Source organism: Tupaia chinensis, unplaced genomic scaffold, assembly GCF_000334495.1.
Source record: "Tupaia chinensis unplaced genomic scaffold, TupChi_1.0 Scaffold000443_1, whole genome shotgun sequence".
In the NCBI taxonomy this organism is placed as follows: Eukaryota; Metazoa; Chordata; class Mammalia; order Scandentia; family Tupaiidae; genus Tupaia; species Tupaia belangeri.
This window is the reverse complement of record NW_006159948.1, coordinates 3564008-3570502: the sequence shown is the minus strand read 5'-3', so window position 1 is coordinate 3570502 and position 6495 is coordinate 3564008. Positions and strand designations below refer to the sequence as shown.

Genomic DNA, 6495 nt, shown 5'->3' with positions numbered 1-6495 from the left:
AAGCCCTCTGACCCATGGCAAAACTTTCTAACTGGTATATACAAAAATGCTTGTCTATTCTTGTCAAATTTCTATTTAGTTTCAGTTCTACAGGTGCATAAACAAATATATTTAAATACACAGGCTCATCTATAACTGAATTCCTGGTACATGGTAATGCATTGCAGCTGGTAGTAAGAAATCAGCTTCCAAGTACAAGTACAAACTTGTATTTTATGTAAAAATTCAAGTTTTACCCTTTCATGTTCTTACACTAGAATTGATGTCACTAACTTAAAGGTAAACAAATACTTTTGTTTCCTATCACTTAGCTGAACAAAAATACATAGCATTTTCATTATTTCAAATAATACGATATAATCTTTTTTTGAACAAAATGGTCAGGACGCTAATGAAATCATCTTTGGAGGAAGTGTTTAATAAGCATACTTTATTTAAATAAGTTCTCCAGGAGGACACGGAGAATTCGCTGTCTTTACTTAGAAGGCTGAGTAAATAGTTATCTGTCAGTTTATATGTGCTGCTCGCCAACATTCCCTTATTGAAAACATCAGAATTTCCACATCGCAGTTCTTGAAAGGACTTTAAGTCTTAAAATTCTGGTTTTCCTTCGGCTTGTTTCTCTCTTAATTCCACCCAGGCTTTATTAATGGTTTGCTTCATATCATCATCTCCATCTTCATAAATTTTCTTTAGAACATTCATCAGTCCCTCACTAGGATCTGTTTCAGTGTCGTATGAAGGCTTTTCTTTCTCTTTGCATTCTTTTTCAACCTGGGTTAGGTAGTGCCATCATGTGTTTTCTGTTTTCTTTCTACATAATATGAGAACTGTATCGGTCTTAACTTTTTTTGAACTGCCTTCAACAGAGATGGGTTTCAAAAGATTGTTCACAATCATGGAGTGACTCTTGCCATTTAGGTTCTTTACAGAAAGTTCAAATGACCTCTGTGTGGAATGCACCTGCACGTTTCTCAGTAGGAACTTGATGAACTCCAGTTAAGGTAATGTAGATTTTCACAAACTTATCTGACTGATCCCACCCATAATTACTGATTTTCACTGTATATCCTGTTGTAATGGGAGCAACCACAGCAGCTGGCTTCTCATTGTCAAGAAGTTCTGCTGTTTTGTTTTGTTTTGCAATTTCTGTTGCATCTTGTTCTTGATTTCTGTCTCAATTTTGGATTTTTCAGCTGTAAGGGCATCATGTATTCTTTTCCTAGTGGCCTTTTCCAATAACACCTTTACTTCTTCTAGATCTTTCGGTAGCTCTTCCACAGTCGAAGCCATGGTCTCGCTGAGTACCACCACTGAGCCACAGCCACACAGGAGAGGGGACGCCTCACAGAGCACACTCACTCGAGCGCAGCCGACATCTTGATATTCTTACCAGAGCATGGTCAGTTCAACCTAGACCATTAGAATATCTTGCTCCAATGACCAGACCAGCCTCCTTTCTGACATCACTGATACTGCACTTGTTCATCTTCCAGTCTTCCAACACACTGAAGCCAGAGAAATACCCTTCTAAAGAGAAAAGCTAATCATAGCTGCTAAATACCTTGCAAAGGTGGCATCAAATTCAGGGTGGCACACTCTGGCCCTTCCTCATCCCTCCAGCCATTGTGCACTCCTACCCTGTTCTACATCTCTGTCATAGGTTGGCTTGTAAGTTGCCTAAAGAACTTTATTCCCTCTCTTCCTTCCTGCCCTCTACACTTGTTATTCTCCCTGCCTTAGAAATTGTGTTCTGTTCCATAGCTTCGTTTTGCCTGTTTAATCCCCACAAGTTGTTTAGGAACTGTCTTAGTCTGTTTTGTGCTGTTATAATAGAATATCACAGACTGGGAACTGAAATGAATTTATCATATGTCTGGAGGCTGAGCAGTCTAAGATTAGTTGCCAGCATCTGATGAAGGCCTTCTTGCTGTACTCTCACATGGCTGGTGGAAGAGCAAGAGAGAGAGAGAGGCAGAGACGGAGGAAGACAGAGGGAGTTGAACGCATCCTTTTATAATGAATCTACTTCTGCAGCAACAACTTAAACCATTCATAAGGGTGTAGACTCCATGGTCTAATCACCTCTTAATGTTCTCACCTCTTAATAGTGTTACAATGACAACTGAATTTCAATATGAGCTTTGGAGAGGACAAACACTCAACCAGTAACTAGACATATCTTAGACATGACTTCTTGCTAGGAGCCTTCCTAACATCCCCTAGACTAGGTTGTGTGCTCTCTTGTTATTCCTATTTGCTGTGTCTACCATGATACCATACTTTTTATAAACTATTGGGCTTCCCCTTCAGGGGAATAGTTTATAAAAAGTATGGTATCATGATAGACACAGCAAATAGGAATAACAAATAAATATTTGTTAAATGAGCAAGTGAGGGACTGGAGATGCTGCCTTGGGGCAGTATTACGAATTGGTTAAAGGAAGTTGGAATGATGATCTGGGTCTGGATCCCAGCTCGACTCCTAGGTAGCTGTGTGATCTCTGGGAAGTTACCTCACCTCAGCTTCTTTCTTTTCTTTTCTTCTTTTTCCCCCCAATAACAGAGAGAGAAGGGGAGCAGAGAGCAGCCTCCCTTTCCCCAGTGAAGTCTGCTCATTCTGCAATCCTTTCTCCTTCAGTTCTCCATCCTGTCAGGACCCAGGTGGGCACATCTGGCATGTTTTCCAAGGTGCAGGGGCCAGGACTTGCATTTTGGTTGGTCATACAGGATCTGGCTTTCTCTGCGCAGTGCTTTGCTGTAGAGCTAGCCCTGCCTATGTGTCTTACCTGATAAAATGGAGATAATGTTAGTAAACTTCTCTTCAGATAATTATATTGATGAAATGTTAATAGACGTAAACAGTTCAAATGATAACTGAACATGAAACAGTTTCACCAAGTGTTAGCTATTGTTATTATTGCTTAATATTCATCTGGCCATTCAGAGCAAAGGCAGAAGAATAGCATTTGGCATGGTTTGTCAGGAATGGTCAACTCCTAGGAATTCACAAGAATTGATTTTCAAAATGCTGGGTTTCTACAACAACATAAATTATTTTAGCTATGTGTAATAAAGCTTTCTTACAATATAATCTAATATTATAATAGTGGAGAAGATACCTCATTAACTTTGCTTGAAAGTTTTAATATTGCTGGTTAAATATATTTGAAGGAATTAAGATTTATTGTAGGCTGAATTTTCAATCACACAATTTTGATGACAGAGGAATACTAACTAGCAATTTTTCTCTAAACACTGTATTTCAGATACTGATCAGAAAGTGAGTAGAAAGTAAATAGAAACTAAATAATTTTTTAAAAGAGAAAACACTGAGATTAGAAGACAACTGCCAGGGAGCCTGTCACTTAGAGAAAGATAATTGTGTCCCGTTAGTCAAAAGTGGTAGTAGGAATAATATTTCTCTTTTTAGTAGGATCTGAAATGATTGAGTAGAGAAACTTGGAAGGGCTGTTTTTTATCATAAATTATAAGAAGTAGAATAAATCATGCTTCTTAAAGGAAATCAAAGGTTGGATGAAAATGCTGCAGGATTGTTGGACACAGAGATGCTGAGAAGCCAGATAAGCTTGCAACGCGCAATCTCCAGATTAAGGAACTCACCATGAATGAAAATGTTTAAACCAGAGGATAAACCAGGATTAGATTAAACAGTGACTCTGAACTGTAACGTATTAGTAACTCTATCTAGGTAACAGTATTAACGATATTGCATGTTTGCAATGTAATCTTTAACATTTCTATACTTGTTTTAGAAAAACAACATTAGCTAAATGAAAATCATTCTCTCTTACACTTTCCTGCACTTAGTGACTTGTCTGTAGGAAGCAGCTTCTTTGACTTTGCAGGCTGTGTTCAACGTAACACCAGCTACAGGAACAACAAGTAGGTATTCTTGCCCTTCCCATGAGGCAGTGAAGTTTGAGTCAGATGGCCTGGGTCTGGGTTCTCCTGCAAGTCAGTAATTTAAAGAATGCTTCCAACTTCTCTAATATTCTTCTCATAAAACCAAGCCTATCGAGTGAGAAAACATATTTCATTTTATAGATATCATCATTTATGACAGATACACATTTAATGGGAGTCTATGGTGTATAGGGCTATTTATTCATACCTATTTTTAAACTGAGTGATATGTTACAAATATTGCAGTTTCACATCGGGCAGGTAAGTGCATCCCTGACCTTAGTAGGCCAAGAAATGTGAAATAAACCTCGCCTCTCTTTATAATCCCGTTCTTCTTTTCATCGCCTACTATGCATGACAGGGTTGTGTTGTATTACAATGAAATGGGCACATAGCCCAGTGCTGGCAAACAGAAAATGATCAGTGGACATTTTCTGCTCTTATTGTTAGCAGTAGAGGTGTTTATCTTTGCCATATGCTGAGTGCTTTGCTGGATCATTTGTAATTATTATCACATCTACTCTTCAGAAGAATAATAGGAAAGAGGAACCAGCGGTTAGCTTAATGGCTATGTCACTGGACTCCCACGTAGTCGACTGCGGTTCGTGTCCCGGACCCAGTGGCTTAAAACTCACACCGGGCGCGTGTGCGTGTGTGCCCAAGATCCCAAGAGGAGAGTGGAGGAGAAGGGATTGCTGTGTGGCCATCCCTCCTGGGGATGATTGCTCGCTTTCTGTCTCTCTGTCTCTCTTTGTCTTTCTGGTGAGTGCACACGCCCTATAGCAAAAGCCTCTCAAAAAAAGAAAAAAGAAAAGAAGAAGAAGAATAGGAAAAATATGATATCATCCCCATTTGTTGATAAAAAAAAAAACTGGGGCGCAGAGAAGTTCAGCAATTTGCACTATAGAGTGAGGGGCAGAGTGAGTACTTGAGCCAAGCTGGCCCAATACCAAAGCACATGCCTCCACTTATCATAGCTGATTTCTGTACTGCCAAAGAAGGCCAAGGAGAGAGTTCAGTAGGAAAGGGGTGTAGGAAAATAAGTCTTTTGTTCATCCTCTAGTGACCAGGTTGTAGATTTAAATAACTTAGCTAATACGATGGAATTTATATTATACATATTTAAATGCATAACATATACAAGGGGTCTTCAAATGTTTCATGAAAAATGTGCTATAAAAAAACTATGCCTAGATTTCAAAATATTTTCATACTAATAAATTTGTACGTTAATTCCATTTTTCCTACAAACTTTTCGAAATTCCCTAAATATATGTATTTGCGTTTTACTAATTAAAGGAAAACAATTCCCATACATAAAATTATATTTTTACTGGAACTTCATTATAAAATTGAAAATCTGTTCATTGTGTATTTTTTTTAGGTTTGTTTTTCTTTTTTTTCTTTTTTTTTTTTTTTTGCCATAGGACATGTGTGCTCACCTGACTGAGATAGAAAGAGGGCGATTGAGAAATCACCTTGAGTGGACGGCCACATTGCAATCCCTTCTCCATTCTCCATTCACACATATGTGGTGTGTTTTTCAGGCCACTGTATCTGGTACTCGAACTGCAGAGTTGGCCATGTGGGATCCAGGCTTTCATCACCATGTGACATGCAGGCCCCATCACTGAATATTCTTTGATTGCAAGATTTAACGCATCCCATTTGAACAGCAATAAACCTGTAAACAATAATTTAAGAGGTAAATTTCATGATTTTTGATGAACATGTTAAAAGGATTGATGTAAATCTTAGACATTTTGATTTGAGATAAGTTTAAAAATTTCATACAGTTTTGCAACCTGACTGCATTTAGCATTGCCTTGGGAGCTTTGAGACAAGGCTATTGACAACAATAGGCATCCCCAAGCCTGGAATCAGCTCCAAATACTGAGTTCTAATTGGGGAAAGAACTGGTAGGGTTAGAATGCTCCCCTGGTGATTCTAATGGACAGTCAGGGCTGGGAACCACTGGTCTAAAGGAAAAGCAGAAGTTAATGGAACGGGTCAAAAATACTTGCTGATCTAGGTACATGGGGTCAATAAATAAATAAATAAATAAATAAATAAATAAATGCCTTTGTCTGTCTTGCTTCCATTAAGAACTTCCTTTTGATCTTTTTTTTTTTTTTTTTTATTTTATTATCATCATAATCTTCTTTCTATTACACTAGATTACATATAACTTTACATTGACTTCCATTGCTTTTTCAAAATGGGATGCCATGCATGTCAGTCAATACAGAGATATCAATCTCCCCGCTTTATCATTCAATATCTTTTCCATGCTTTTCCCAATAATTGTTATTATTATTTTTTTAAACAATCAATCACTATTTCTCATTTTTGCTTATTAAAAAGACTTCACCCATCATGAAATACTTCCCATACCGTTTCAGTTGAGAATACTATACATGTCATCATCAACAGGTAATAAACCATATCTATTTCTCATTAACATCCTGCCTCTCTATTGATTCACTGCTGTCTTTATCCTCTTCTCTCTGGGGATCTTGGGCACGCATGCACATGCACCCGGCGTGAGTTTAAGCCACCAGGTCCAGG

The 6495-nt window shown here is 38.1% G+C and overlaps 1 pseudogene; it reads right to left on the bottom strand.

Annotated features, from left to right (window-relative positions):
• Window positions 1–591: 591 nt before the first annotated feature.
• Window positions 592–6495, bottom strand: part of LOC102486347 (calcyclin-binding protein pseudogene) — a 29227-nt pseudogene continuing 23323 nt past the window's right edge.